A 16719-nucleotide genomic window follows, 5' to 3' on the forward strand; every position below is an offset into this window, starting at 1 on the left:
TTATTGGGGCATTTTTTAAAAAGAAATTGGATGACAGTTAACATACATTACTAGATATGCGCAAGGCTGCTTCTTTACCTTCTATAATATTATTCATCCTCCAGAGTCCCAACCAGAGCAGACTGCAGACAAGCGCAGACACGCCCCGACTACTGTCGACTACTGCCGACTCACGCGGACTACCGTCGACTAGCGACAAGCAACAACTAACTACATACTGCTCTCTGGTCAGAGACTCTCCTATGCCTTGCCTATTGCAGGCAGCTCATACATCGCATTCCTCTTACACGCAAAACTCGTTTCTACCACTGTATAATATTATGGTTACTTGTCAGCGTTCCAGTGCAAGGGCCTGTGCAAGGGTCTGTGATTACTGGCCTGGTAAGACAAATCTTCTCCAACTACGTATTAATTCGAGCCATGGCGTCACTGCCAGAGTCTAAGAATCTTGAGGAGCCAGCGTTGCACATACTTGACGATAATATTTTAAATTTATAATATGTTAAATTTTTCTTTGCTTGGCTATTTAGAAACAGTAGAAAATAATTCAGTTAAAACTAAGAAACAAGTCTACTAGTCCTCAGCAAACGACGTGCTCTCTTAGCTGGCTAATACGATCACACAGTAATAATACACTGAACGGATATGGCAGTTCTGAACCGCGATGTCCATGTATCAACATACCAAACTTACAGATAGCATTATGACGACGTTGCTGAAAAGTAACGGTTGTTCAGTATGAAGGAATGGAAACAAATCCAACAATGAAGGTACCAAGAACCAGAAAACTACATAGGTGCAGGGAGATTCAGCGTAATCGATTACGAGCGCAGAGTGAACACAATTGTCTCGGGTACTTGAGTCGGAAAAAAAGAATAAAAGAATATAATGTTGTGCAGTCCGTAACTGATAATACAGAGGAAATTTCATGCGATTTTGTCTCTAAAGCCGTACACATACAGGCAATGTTTCACACTGATGACCATGAGTAGATGATGTCGCTGTTTAGCGTTACCTATGTGTCAGTCCATAAGAGAGCTTGCTGTGAGAAATGGGAAATTATCGCCTGGTTAAATGGCTCTTGTGCTGCAAGACAACGTCTTTGTTTTCTCTTCTTTTTTTCCTTGCAGGAGTTTCACCATCTGCTGCAGTATTCCGCAACATTTCATTGCTCATGGTAAATCCAGAAGGGTTTAGATTCAAAATGTAACACCAAAATATCTGCCCTTCCAGAATGACGTGACTCTTAATATAATTACTAATTATTGTGTCATTCTCTAATCAATTTGTATTATTATTATTATTATTGTTATTATCAATATTAATATTATAATAGAACAGGAATAGGCTCAAACATTTCTTGACAATATAACTTCAGTTCACTGCAAGAAATAGACATTTCTAATAGGTGTTCTAAAATAAATTACTCGTACCGTCAATGTGATACTTGAGCTTGGTTAGCTGCACACAGACGGCTGAATTGTGGCGGAATCTTTGACAAATACAGCCTCATTTCTGTACTGATGGATTTGAGACTCTCTGTCTTTGATGTTTTAATTATGGACGACATTTAGAAGTACAGTTCCCACAAATATGTAGCTGACATAGTGATAACGCATTACCTGCCATCTTGGAGTGAGTTGGGATTCATTGCTTATAAGCAACCGAAATGTATCCAAAGGCACTTCGAAAAATTTAGATTTCAATGTTGTCTCTTTCAAATCTGACAGTTCCTCTTGTAGTCCTAAACCTTGAGAGAGGACAGGTTACTCTCTCTCCTATTTTTCGTATATGGAAAATTATTAAAGATTTTGTTACAACCTTATGCACCTTGAGCGAGACTCTAGAAATTTAACGGCTTGAGCAGACATTGATGAAATGTGGTAGGGCACTAAAGGCATGAGGTATTTTTATGGTTCTTAGTTCGTAGACACGGCATGTTGGAAGTTGAAAGCAAGTGGCGGCGAGCCAGTTCCTCAGTAAATGTTGCCGGACAGGCCCATGGCCGTACAGCACAGGCAGAGCAGCCTCTTGTCAAGTCAGGTCTCCAGCAGGACAATGCCACTATACCTGCATTGGCACCAGGCAAAGGCTGGGCTGAGGGCGACAGACTGAAGGGACGCATCTACACAGTGGAGTCATAATCTGGGCATTGTGTGCAGAGCCACGTTTAATAACAGTTCACAAGTTTTTGTGTTCATTGATACTGCAAATAGGCCTGTGACTCACTTCCATTGGCCACCTTGGTTGTATAAGAAACTCTGGCATCTGAGAAACGTTTAGAGATAGAATCTTTATTACACCTCATAGCTAGGACTAACATGCTCCAAGGTACAGGCGATTTAGATAAAGATCTTTAAGATTGTATCTGCTCACTCCCTCCACGAAAACTTAAAAAAGCCAGTAATTAGTGGTTTCTGTTTTTGCAGGGCTGCAGGTTTCTTAAATCTTGCGCTGGTTCGACATGAGTTTGTGCTGTTGTGTAGGAGGGGAGATTTAGCGCCTCTAAGGCCCTGTGATTGTCTCAAGATGGGGTGAAGGCGGTGTCGTTCGTGCACTTTGCGGGAAAAGGGATTTTTTTTTCTATCTGGAGAGGTTTGAGGCACTCGTGTTCTGGACTTTGGTATGGAAGCATCTTCTGGTCGAATCTCTGGAATGTGTGGTTGGTGCTTGCTACCTGTCCCGAGACTGACTTCACTTGCAACTAGTTACACTGGAGATCCTGTGGTGAAGTTCCAACTGTACCGACAGTGTGATTTCAAACGTCTTGTACACTCGTTTGCCGAGGGCACACTTATTCGTTTCTGGTTTACCAGTCTAGGCGTTTGGTATCCTTCTGCGCTCTGTCGTGTAAGTGAGCCAGATTGGTACCTCGTACGACCAGCTAAAGGGTGTGTCACACACTGAGATCTATCATGATTTCAGGGCTCTGGTAGAGAGTAAAGTGCTATCCGTCTGCCTGATCGCTAGACCTTGAGATTTTTCATGTCTTCCGTGGCCGCGATCGATTCACAGGTGGCGCCTTACACGAAGCCTCCGCTACACACATCTCGCCAGCTGCAAGTTAATCGCCGCACGAAGCAAACAGGGTAACATACTGCTGCTCCGGCCTTGTCAGGACGTACAGATCTCAATCACCACTTGCTCTCAGCTGCACCTATGTAGACTATCAATCAAGGTCTGCTCAGCGTCTGATCAATTCAGATTGCCTTATCCAGATATTTAGGGCCAGAGTATTTGACTCACTTCCGCCGCCCAGGATCCTTGTCCATTTTTCTCTTAACCCAACTGCTATTTGTTTACGGTACTGAATCAATAACTATAATTTATGTGTGTTTTTCTTTTTAAAAATAAATGTTGTTAGTAAATTTTAGTACATTATCAATCATTTTATATAGTCAGCACCACGGGTTAACTTTCAGTGTGGCGTCCCATGCCGTGTTAACTTGCAACCTAAACTATTCGGAGATCTTTCGAATCCACCAATGGATTACGAATCCACTCTTAATACTCAACACTCTCTCCAATCAGTTACAAGAGCACCTCATGTTCCTTAATTACGTTCAACAACACCCTATTATCGTCGTTAATGGGCCACACAGTTGAGAACGTCACACACAATCCTTTTTCAATTGTCTGTATCCACAAATTTAACTTATTAGTACATTCTTGAATATTTTACATACTAGTCAGAACAGTTTAAATTTTATCTTGCATTTTTCAATTTAATGCATTTAAATGAACAAAGATACTGGAATGATATGCCAAGTTAGATACCTAGTCATCATCTGCAAATAAATCAGCGTACCCGTACCCCTCAACAGTGAAACATGCAAGTACCTACCCCTAAGTTCATCCGTTTTCAGACGTGACGCAAATGGCCTACCTACGAATCCTTTCACTCAGCTACCATGGAAGCGGCTCTGGCTGTTCAAACACTCAAAAATGGCTCTAAGCACTATGGGACTTAACATCTGAGGTCATAAGTCCCTTACACTTAGAACTACTGAAACCTAAGGACATCACACACAACCATGTCCGAGGTAGGATTCGAACCTGCGACTGTAGCAGCAGTGCGGCTCCGGACTGAAGAGCCTAGAACCGCTCGGCCACAGTGGCCGGCGTTCAAACACTAATGTATTCACGATAATTCATAATGGAGCGAATATTGATTAGTCTCACGAAATACATCTTCACCGGTCGCTTGTTCAGATAGTTCCTTGCAAAAAAGAATCACTTGCAATTAGATTCCCATCAACACATCTTATGCTGCAAAGGGGTTGTTCGTGGCCAGTAGTATCGGTGGACTCTTCGATCTGAAGTGAGAACTTATAACTGCTCTTTATTTTCTCGTTTGATGTCACTGGACATTTCACAGATTCAATCGGTGGCGGTGTTAGTAGAGAGGGGAATTTCGAAATTTCAGTGGCAGTTTCAGAACCAAGGTTTATTTTGACCGTTTCTTAACATTAAGAATATTACCTGTGGTCTAGGGGTAATGTTTTTCATTAGTTGTCAAAACGTCCACGTTCCCAGGTTCAAACCACGCCAGTGCTTAAATTTTGATTAATAATCAGCATTGGCAGCCGAAGACTTCCGGCATAAGAAGTCAGCCCCATTCTGCCAACAGCCTTGCCAAAGAGGGCGGAGGAGCGGACAGTGGTTCAGGGCACTCTCTTTTCCTTTGGATGGGAAGCTGTCCCTAAAGGCGGTAGAATTAGCAATAATAAAAGGCATGAGGATGCAGAGGGCAGTGAGAACCACTGCTTTAAAGGCACACAACGTGTTTCCACAGGACATGTGGCCTGTAAATGATGAAGTGACACGATGATCTCCCCATTGCAAAAGATTCCGGAATAGTCCCCATTCGGATCTCCAGGTGGGGACTGCCAAGGAGCATGGGGCAATTAGAAAAAGACTGAATGACCAACGAAAGGATAAGGTTCTACGAGTCGGGGCGTGGAATTTACGAAGTTTGAACGTGATAGGGAAACTATAAAGTCTGAAAAGTGGAATGTAAAGGCTCACTAGAGTTATAATAGGGGTCAGTGAAGTGAAATAGAAAGAAGACAAGGATTTCTGATCAGATGAGTGTAGGGTAATATCAACAGTAGCAGAAAATTGTATAACGGGATCAGGATTCGTTATGAACAGGAAGGTAGGGCAGACTGTGTGTTGCTGTTAACTGTTCAGTGATATGGTTGTCCTTACCAGAATTGACAGCAAACCAATACCGATAACGATATTTCAGCTATACACGCCGACGTCACAAGCTGAAGATGAAGAGAAAGAGAAAGCATATGAATATACTGGAAGGGTTATACAATACGTAAAGTGAGCTGAAAATCTAATAGTCAAGGGGGATTGGAATGCAGTTGTAGGGGAATATGGGCTTGGGACAAATAATGAGAGATGTGAAAGATTAATTGAGTTCTGTAATAAATTTCAGCTAGCAATAGCGACTACTCTGTTTAAGAATCACAAGAGGAGGAGGTATATTTGGAAAAGGTCGGGTGACAGGGGTTGGTTGGTTGGTTTGGGGAAGGAGACCAGACAGCGAGGTCATCGGTCTCATCGGATTAGGGAAGGATGGGGAAGGAAGTCGGCCGTGCCCTTTGAAAGGAACCATTCCGGCATTTGCCTGGAGCGATTTAGGGAAATCACGGAAAACCTAAATCAGGATGGCCGGACGCAGGATTGAACCGTCGTACTCCCGAATGCGAGTCCAGTGTCTAACCACGGTGACAGGGGAAGATTTCAGTTAGATTAAATCATGGTCAGACAGAGATTCCGAAATCAGATACTGGATAGTAAAGCGTACCAAGGAGCAGAGACTCAGATCACAATGTAGTAGTGATGAAGAGTAGGCTGAAGTTTAAGAGATTGGTGAGGAAGAATCAATACGCAAAGCAGTGGATACAGAAGCACTAAGGAATGACGAGATACTCTTGAAGGTCTCTAAGGCTACAGACACAGCAATAAGGAATAGCTCAGTAGGCAGTACAGTTGAACAGGAATGGACATTTCCAAAAAGGGTAATCACAGAAGTTGGAAAGAAAAACATAGGTACGAAGAAGGTAACTGCTATGAGACTATGGGTAACAGAAGAAATACTTCAGTTGTCGATGAAAGAAGGAAGTACAAAAATGCTCAGGGAAATTCAGGAATACAAGAATATAAGTCATTGAGGAATGAAATAAATAGGAAGCGCAGGGAAGCTAAGGCGAAATGGCTGCATGAAAATTGTGAAGAAATCTAAAAAGATATGATTGTTTGAAAGACTGACTCGGCTTATAGGCGAGTCAAAATAACCTTCTGTGAAATTAAGAGCAAGGGTGGTAACATTAATAGTGCAACTGGAATTCTACTTTAAATGCAGAGGAGAGAGCAGATGGGGGAAAGAGTACATTGAAGGCCTCTATGATGGAGAAGATTATTCTGATGTGACAGAGAGGAGTCGATTTAGAAGAGATAGGTGATCGACTATTAGAATTATATTTTAAGAGAGCTTGTAACACCATAGTTCTAATGCTCTACTGATTTATTTTGCTTTTTGTTTATTTAATGTTACTTCGTTGAGCTTCTGTAAATGTGTTTGATTGAATAGATAACACAAAATTGTATACTCCTTCCTTTGTACAAACTTTGACGTCATGTTTTGGTTCAATGCAAAGTAGTGTATCTGCAATTTATATTCTTTGTCCCATTTGGAGGGAACAAAACTTACTGTATATGATTGTAATTTTGTGTGAATAATTTTTGGTAGAAATGTCAATATGTGCAAATGTTCTGTTTTGTTTAAAATGATTGGTTGCTATTATGTAAACTGCTGATCCTCACTTAGGGCTCTTAGTTATTCTATATGTAAAAGTTGTTGTGGTTCCCCTCGGGAACGGAACTGTGTAGCGCGCGCAAATTGTGGTTGGCCTAGGTGGAAAAGGTGGAACTTATAGTCAGTCGGGGACGAGCCAGCAGTCGGAGATGAGCTACGAGTCCGTGCACTACCATGTAAAAGATGCGTGTTGTGCTGATGCCGAGAGAGGCTTTTCCTGCTTCTTTCCAATGACTCGGATGGATGGATAAATAGCTGGAACTATTCTGGAAATTGTATCTATCATCGCCACCAAGAAATGACTGAGTCCTGCAATTCTACCTGCAATTTCACCTACCAACGTGCCGTTGCCACCACATTGCGCAATCATTGCATCGGAATACTATAATGATGTACAGTGAAGGATCAGCTTAATGGAGGTGTTATTGTGCTCAAATATAAGGTAATTTATATCTGAATTTATGTATCAACCTTGATTTTTCTCCTTATCATAACACCTCTCAGGTTCCTCTCCGTTTGAACTAAAGTGATTTCCGAGTGTCCTTACTGAAAGAAATTAAAGCCTAGAGTTTTGCTAATTGATGCCTTTGAACACAGTAAAGAGAAAGTTAAAGTTAATATGGCAAGAAAGTGAGTTAAAGTTAATGATGCTTGCTGAAATAATTTTCCTAGTAAAACTGCTTATTAATGTGTTGTTGCTAACTTCAAAATTAAAAGTTCTTAAGACTGAGGCTTATAAAGCAAATGATCACGTTGTTGTCTGTAGTAAATTCTAAAAGGTGAGTCAGTTTCTTGCAATTTTGTCAGTATTGTGTTTCGCTGTAGTAAAAGTGAGAAAGCTGCAGTTGTGAAACGTTATATGTTCATGATTACCAAGTGTTTGTATGTCTTGTGTGCATATTAACAGTATAAAGACCACTCAGTTTGTGTAAGCCCTGAAAGTGATAGTGTTTTTCTGTACCTGTTATAGTTTTGCAAATAGCTAGTGCTGCTCCAATTGTTAGCTTCAATCTTAAAACATGTGTGTGACAGAGTTCATTGCACTCGCGTGTGGCCAAGTCTAGGTTGTGTTTGTCCGTTATAATTACTAATAACTATTTTCTTCAACGAGAATGTTAATCATTCTCTTGCCTAGTTAGGCTGGCGACCGTTTTCCATTATCAGTTAAACAGTGCAGATAGGCAAAATTTTGTTTGTCACCATTTAATTATTTACGTAATTCTGACTTTCACTTCCGATAAGCCACCCCCATTAGGAATAACACGGTCAACACAACAAAATTCCTCTCAGAGGGTAACACTGCTCTGTTGCTTTATACCATAACTGCTTTTACAAAATAATTTTATGTCACAACCTGTTTCTAGCATTGAGGTTATGATGCAGTAGTAACAGCAGACAAGAGTGTTATAAGCTTTCGAGGACTTAAGATCAAATAAGGCAGAAGGGGTAGATAATATTCCATCAAGATTGCTAAGATCACTGGGGACAGTGGCAACAAAACGACACTCACGTTGGGGGAAAATATCCAAAATATTCCGAAGACTGACATGTGCGAGAAATATCGCACAATTAGCTTAACAGCTCATGCTTCCAAGTTACTGACAAGAATAATATATAGAAGAATGGAAAAGAAATTGAGGTTGTGTTAGATGACGGTCAGTTTGGCTTTAGGATAGATAAAGGCACCAGAGAGGAAATTCTGACATTGATATTGATATTGGAAGCATGACTAAAGAAAAACCAAGACACGTGCATAGGATTTGTCGACCCGGAAAAAGCGTTCGACAATGTAGAGTGGTGCAAGATGTTCGAAATTATGAGAAAAATAGGGGTAAGGTATAGGGGGAGGCGAGTAATATACAATATGTAAGAACCAAGAGGGAATAATAAGAGTGGACGACCAATGACGAAGTGTTCGTATTAAAAAGGGTGTTTGATAGGGATGTAGTCTTTCGCCCCCAATGTACATCGAAAAAGCAATGGTGGAAATAAAAGGAAGGTTTAAGAGTGGAATTAAAAGTCAAGGTCAAAGTATATCAATGATACGATTCGCTGATGACATTATTATCCTGAGTGAAAATGAAGAAGAGCTATATGATCTGCTGAATGGAATGAACAGTCTAATGAGTGCAGAATATGGACTGAGTGTAAATCGAAGAAAAACGAAAGTAATGAGAAGTAGCAGATATGAGAATAGCGAGAAACTTAACATCAGGGTTGATGGTCACGAAGCAGATGAATTTAAGAAATTCTGTAACCTAGGCAGCAAAATAACAATGACTGATGGAAGAAGAAGGACAGAAAAAGAAGATTGGCACTGGCAAAAATGGCATTGCTGGCCAAGAGAAGTCTACTAGTACCAAATATAGGCCTTAATCTGAGGAAGAAATTACTGAGAATGTACGTTTTGAGCACAGAATTCAATGGTAGTGGAACACTGAGTGTGGGAAAACCAGAACAGAAGAGAATCGTAGCAGGTTGCAAGTGCTACTCAGAGATGAAGTGACGCGCGGGATTAGCCGAGCGGTCTGGGCGCTGCAGCCATGGACTGTGCGGCTGGTCCCGGCGGAGGTTCGAGTCCTCTCTCGGGCATGGGTGTGTGTGTTCGTCTTTAGGATAATTTAGGTTAAGTAGTGAGTAAGCTTAGGGACTGATGACCATAGCAGTTACGTCCCATAAGATTTCACACACATGTGAACATTTTTGAAGAGATGAAGTGGTTGGAACAGGAGAGAAATTCGCAGCGAGCTGCATCAAACCTGTCAGAAGACTGATAAAAAAAAAGATACGACCATTTCTGACACATATTTTGATACCCGCAAACATGGCTGTTTGAAATGATCGCTGTATCAAGCAGAAATTTACAGATAACATTCTCATTTTGTTCCAACAACCGGCGCCAGTAATTCACATCTTTATTTAACAAATAGGAATGATTTGTTGACAAATCTCATAACAGTTTACTGGGAACCATAGTAGCCCTACGTTTTTCACTACACACAATTCACTCGTGGACTGGCCATTTTTTATGGTTCAAATGGTTCAAATGGCTCTAAGCACTATGGGACTCAACTGCTGAGGTCATTAGTCCCCTAGAACGTAGAACTAGTTAAACCTAACTAACCTAAGGACATCACAAACATCCATGCCCGAGGCAGGATTCGAACCTGCGACCGTAGCGGTCTTGCGGTTCCAGACTGCAGCGCCTTTAACCGCACGGCCACTTCGGCCGGCTGGCCATTTTTTATCACCGCATCGAAAAAACTAGTGAGATAAATGGTTGTTACTATATTATCTTTGATGTGCTGTACTTTCTCTTTCTTTGTTTCGGGCTATACCGTGTCACTACTTGTATTCGAGGACTGAACACTCCATAATGAACTTATTCGCATCGGAAACAGTGTAATAACACTGTAGTAGAAAATATTACTGTAGTTATCAAAATATTCGCACTGCGCAGAGCACAGTTATGATAAAACTGAACTGAAATACTCAAACAGTGGAAAGTTCCGACTGGAGTAACAATAATACTGTTAAACTATAATACTGTATTATTTTCTGAGAATGTGTGAACCCTTTGGCGTCGAACGAAAGAAACATGTAGGTGTAAGAAGAGGTTGGGTGCTGGAACAAATATCAAAGTAAAGCAATAAAAATAATAAGGTAGGGCCATTTTTGCTTATCACCGAAATTATAATGAAAAGCAATTATAATCAGTTGTACACAAAACATATGGTGTTACATAGCACTCCCACCCTATTGGCAGAGCCGGTGCTGTGGTACAGGCTATAATGGAATTAACTGAAGGTGAGGAAAGTACAACAAAAATATTAAGTAAATAAATTAATTTTCATTTACATGAAAATATAACAGTTATCAGCATGCATTAAATACTTAAAGAATAAACCAACAAATTCTTACTTAAAATCGAAACAAACTATATTTAATTTCCTTAGAAACACAAAAATAAGCAATTTCTAAAATCAAAATCTCTTAATCTAAATGTTCGCGTCAAATCTATGACTTAGTGGTGGCACACCGGTGTGCTGTGGCACACCAGTTGCAGAACACTGATCTACTGAGACCAGCTGAATTCATTTGGACTGCGTTCTGTATCAATGTAGCAACACTGGAGGTATAGAAAAAAATGCAAAAAAAAAAAAAACTGAAAATAGTTTCCACCCCATATTTGCTTAACACTTTCCCAATGCGATCTGTCACCTTGCTAATGAAGGGGAGAAAAACCTTGGCGTTGGGGGGCAGTCGTTCGTCGTTGCCCCTGATTCTCTACCTAGAGCGAAGTACTCGATCCATCTCCTCACTGGAACAGCCATTCTTCGCGAAAGTCGACCGTAGATGTTGAGGCTTATCTTTTAAATAAACAGATTCACAAATTTTGTACGCCCTGTCTATCAAGGTTTTATTACATCTCTTTATTGTCTAGAGTGGTGGTTTGAATCTTTATCCAGATAAAGATCAGTATGTGTGGCCTTTCTATACACATTGTGGCCCAACGTTCCGTTCCGTCGTTTAGTCACAGACACATCCACAAAATTCAGTTGCCCATTACTTTTGGTCTCCATAGTAAATTGGATTTTCGGATTAATGCTGTTTAGATGTATTAGGAAGGCATTCAACTTCTCTGTTCTACATTACAACTGCGATAAAAATATTAAATTTTTAATTGGAAACAGTTGATAATTTTAATTTTGTTTTGTAAATTTGATCATACAGTAAAACTGTTTGGTAGATAAACTACTTTTAGCATTATTCATAGACAAAGTGGACTTAATAGTTTCCTATTCCCATTAGGGTGCTTGATTTTGCACAGTCCCCTTGCCTCTCGCCAGCTGAGAGCTTCATTTCGATGAGTCCTGTTGGCTCTCACCATCAGGGTGCATGATTTTTGTCAGCACCCTTGGCTACCACCATTATTGTAATTCACAACAAATGCTCAAACAGACAACCTTCAATTTCGATACGGTTATTAATTCGTGTTTCGAATTCATGTACACAATTTACTAGCATATCTGGTGTGATTTTTGCGCAAGAATGTCTGATACTGTCAATCATGTTCTGTAGAATAGCTGGTACTTCTGCGAACACTGTTTCCGTAACATAAAGTCCCCCTCAATAGGGATGGTATTTATGATGTTTCGGGATCACCAAAACCTTTGTGTAAGCAATTCCTGCATGGTCAAATATTTCTCGGGAACATGCTTCTGCATTACGGGCAACTGCAGTTACTACTGCAGTTTCATTAAAACTGATCCAAGAACAATTGCCCTACGAGTTTTTTTAAGTGCCACGATTCCTCCGGTGATAAATTATTTTACAACACGATAAATAGTCGTACGAGATAGTGACCTATAAGCAAAACGTTCGCCATGAAGCACAAGAATGGCGTCCAGATTTCTTGTAGCCTCTCCATAAATTAGAATTATTTCGATTTACTCTTCTACAGGTAAAAAATTCATTACTTCAGATGTGCCTGAATCAACTCCGGAGAGGAATGGTGCCGAGATTTTCGGTGTTAGTGCTTATAAAGGCTTTAGTGCTGCCGTTGGAAGCAACACGTGGTGTGACGCTGAGCGCTGGGACAAGAGTGAGGCAGGTACCCCTATCGGTACGCATGCGACAGCATGCGGTACCATAAATATGCCTTGGGTTCCGTTAGTGATAGAAAGGTAGGGTCAAGTGTTTTGGATAGTCCTTGGGCTAGGGACCATTTGCATACCCAGCTGAAGGATCGCCTTATATAACTATTCCTAGAGTACAGCATCAAATATTGAACGCATTGGATATGGCCTGCGGTGTGGCTTAACTGTCACGTGGAGACACGATTTAGTTCATCGACGCTTTCTGGGGAAATTCGACAAAAGCGCTTTTCACCATTTTTTCGCCTTCAGCAGTGGATATCGAAATACACTCCTGGGAATTGAAATAAGAACACCGTGAATTCATTGTCCCAGGAAGGGGAAACTTTATTGACACATTCCTGGAGTCAGATACATCACATGATCACACTGACAGAACCACAGGCACATAGACACAGGCAACAGAGCATGCACAATGTCGGCACTAGTACAGTGTATATCCACCTTTCGCAGCAATGCAGGCTGATATTCTCCCATGGAGACGATCGTAGAGATGCTGGATGTAGTCCTGTGGAACGGCTTGCCATGCAATTTCCACCTGGCGCCTCAGTTGGACCAGCGTTCGTGCTGGACGTGCAGACCGCGTGAGACGACGCTTCATCCAGTCCCAAACATGCTCAATGGGGGACAGATCCGGAGATCTTGCTGGCCAGGGTAGTTGACTTACACCTTCTAGAGCACGTTGGGTGGCACGGGATACATGCGGACGTGCATTGTCCTGTTGGAACAGCAAGTTCCCTTGCCGGTCTAGGAATGGTAGAACGATGGGTTCGATGACGGTTTGGATGTACCATGCACTATTCAGTGTCCCCTCGACGATCACCAGTGGTGTACGGCCAGTGTAGGAGATCGCTCCCCACACCATGATGCCGGGTGTTGGCCCTGTGTGCCTCGGTCGTATGCAGTCCTGACTGTGGCGCTCACCTGCACGGCGCCAAACACGCATACGACCATCATTGGCACCAAGGCAGAAGCGACTCTCATCGCTGAAGACGACACGTCTCCATTCGTCCCTCCATTCACACCTGTCGCGACACCACTGGAGGCGGGCTGCACGATGTTGGGGCGTGAGCGGAAGACGGCCTAACGGTGTGCGGGACCGTAGCCCAGCCTCATGGAGACGGTTGCGAATGGTCCTCGCCGATACCCCAGGAGCAACAGTGTCCCTAATTTGCTGGGAAGTGGCGGTGCGGTCCCCTACGGCATTGCGTAGGATCCTACGGTCTTGGCGTGCATCCGTGCGTCGCTGCGGTCCGGTCCCAGGTCGACGGGCACGTGCACCTTCCGTCGACCACTGGCGACAACATCGATGTACTGTGGAGACCTCACGCCCCACGTGTTGAGCAATTCGGCGGTACGTCCACCCGGCCTCCCGCATGCCCACTATACGCCCTCGCTCAAAGTCCGTCAACTGCACATACGGTTCACGTCCACGCTGTCGCGGCATGCTACCAGTGTTAAAGACTGCGATGGAGCTCCGTATGCCACGGCAAACTGGCTGACACTGACGGCGGCGGTGCACAAATGCTGCGCAGCTAGCGCCATTCGACGGCCAACACCGCGGTTCCTGGTGTGTCCGCTGTGCCGTGCGTGTGATCATTGCTTGTACAGCCCTCTCGCAGTGTCCGGAGCAAGTATGGTGGGTCTGACACACCGGTGTCAATGTGTTCTTTTTTCCATTTCCAGGAGTGTATGTTACCGCAACAAATTCCTCAAATTTTAACTGTATATTCTCTGGACATTTATGAAGGAGTGCCATCTTCCCGTTTAAAAAATCTTTACCCGTTACCTACAAACACCGCAAAAACTGGGATTTTGGGTACAAAAACCGATCCGTAGATCTCAAGACAGCTATTAGCAGCAAGTGGCAGTAATTTTTACGATATATTCCTAAGAGCGTAACTCGAACAACTTTGAAAACATTCTTGGTATCTTTATCCTTTTCCGAGATACGGAGGTCAAAAGTCACCTCACTTCTGAATGAAAAATAAAAAAGAAACAAACACCGTCGGGAAAAGCCTTGCAGGCTCAACGGTACCGACCGGCCGCCGTGTCATCGTCAGCCCTTAGGCGTCACCAGATGCTGATAACAAGGGGCATGTGGTCAGCACAACTCTCCCGGGTATTGCCAGTTTTCGTGAGCGGTGCCACTACTTCTCAATCAAGTAGCTCCGCAATTGGCCGTACACGAGCAGTGTGTACCCCGCTTGCCAATACCACTCTGTAGATCCAGACGGTGACATATTCAATTGCTATCCACGCCCGACAGCGCCTAACTTCGGCGATCTGACGGGAATCAGTCTCACCACTGCGGCACAGCCGTTGGCTCTGTGGTGTCACCGCCAGACACCACACTTGCTAGGTGGTAGCTTAAATCGGCCGCGGTCCATTAGTACATGTCGGACCCGCGTGTCGCCACTGTCAGGATCGCAGACCGAGCGCCACCACAAGGCAGGTCTCGAGAGACGTACTAGGACTCGCCCCAGTTGTACGACGACGTTGCTAGCGACTACACTGACGAAGCCTTTCTCTCATTTGCCGAGAGACAGTTAGAATAGCCTTCAGCTAAGTTAATGGCTACGACCTAGCAAGGCGCCATTTGTACCATTGCATGTATCTCAAGATAGTCTCACTTGTATCATCAAGAATGGTGTATACCAAAGGACGATATAAAAGCTAAGTGTTCTAGTAGCTACGTTCTTTTCTTTATCACATTCATCACGTATCCTGTTCCAGACTTCGCGCCAGTCGGCGTGTGTGTACGTGTGCCCTTTCAGCTACCCGTCTCTGTGGACTGGCTGCCTTGTCAGTCCACTACAGGCTCTACATGCAAAATGAAAAGTACGCACGTAAAATCCGCACTGAGACAAAAACATAGCGTACAAAGTACCATAGCACGGAGAAATATCCTGTGAAGTATCTCTGTTGCCATCAGAAGAGTTCTAGGAAGCCCGTGTTGCTAGCCGTTGTGGCCGAGCGGTTCTAGGCGCTTCAGTCCGGAACCGTGCTGCTGCTACGGTCGCAGGTTCGAATCCTGCCTCGGCCATGGATACAGATGTGTGTGATGCCCTTAGGTTAGTTAGGTTTAAGTATTTCTACGTCTAGGGGACTGATGACCTCAGATGTTAAGTCCCATAGTGCTTCGAGCCATATGAACCATTTTTGAAGCCCGTGTTGTTGTACTAAAGCACCTGCAAATTTTTTGGGCATGTTAAATCCTGTCTGAGGTGTAATGTTAGTTTTGCCTTAGTTCTATTTCACATGAGTAAACTATCAGAATTTCGATGACTCATAAAGATCTTGTGACATGAATGAAATGCCCTGCTGTACCAGGGAGAAAAGGGAACGAGTGGGAAAACGTTCCTGTCGGAGTACAAAAAGACCGATATGCTCCTGCTGAAAAGACTGCGACTGAAAAGTGGGAGTACCAGCCGTCTCATTATAGCTTCATCAGCACCTTTAAAAATTTCCCAAAAGTTTTGGCATGTGTACATATTTGCGCTTGTTGATGCTAAGACAGAATGAGACAGTGGCGTTGGGAAATAGATGGAAAAGTAAGAAATACTGGAAGATAGGCCATTGTGGTACACAAAGAGCACAATGGCAGTGTAAGAGAAAATGCAGACACAGTAGCAGTGGAACGTAGTTGACAGTGACGAAACAGTGCTAGGAGAAGATGAAGGAGACAGTGCCAGTGCTACAGAAATAAAGAGAAACAGAGAGTGGATGTGGCCAAGAGCCAGTGATAATGAGACACATGGTCTATGACAGTGACAGCTAGGAAGAGAGAGATAGTGATAGAAGAGGCAGAAGCAGTGGGAAGTAATGAATGAGACAGTAGCAGTAAGAAAGAGTAAAAGGAAGACAGTGACATTGAGAGGAGACAGTAGTTGTAGTAGTAGTAGTAGTAGGAAAAAACTAAGGAGACTGTACCTGTGAGAGGGTACACAGTAACAGCTAGACAGACCTAAAGAGAAAATAACTATGATTTGAGCTAAAAGAGTGATTGAGAATGCGAAGTGGGAGTATCAGCGGCTTACAGAGATGAAGTAGTGGGTATGAGCGAGTTATAGCTAGACGAACTTGTGTGAGTGAGAGGTTGGTTTCGTTTTAAAAAGAGCTCAACTATATTCGCATTCCCCAATGAGGCAGGTGGTAGCCCACATTTCAGTCAGAATCTCTTAAATACGAACATAGTAGCCTTGCCTGTGCTCCAATAGGAGCATATTT

The sequence above is a fragment of the Schistocerca nitens genome, chromosome 7 (genome assembly GCF_023898315.1).
Source record: "Schistocerca nitens isolate TAMUIC-IGC-003100 chromosome 7, iqSchNite1.1, whole genome shotgun sequence".
NCBI lineage: Eukaryota > Metazoa > Arthropoda > Insecta > Orthoptera > Acrididae > Schistocerca > Schistocerca nitens.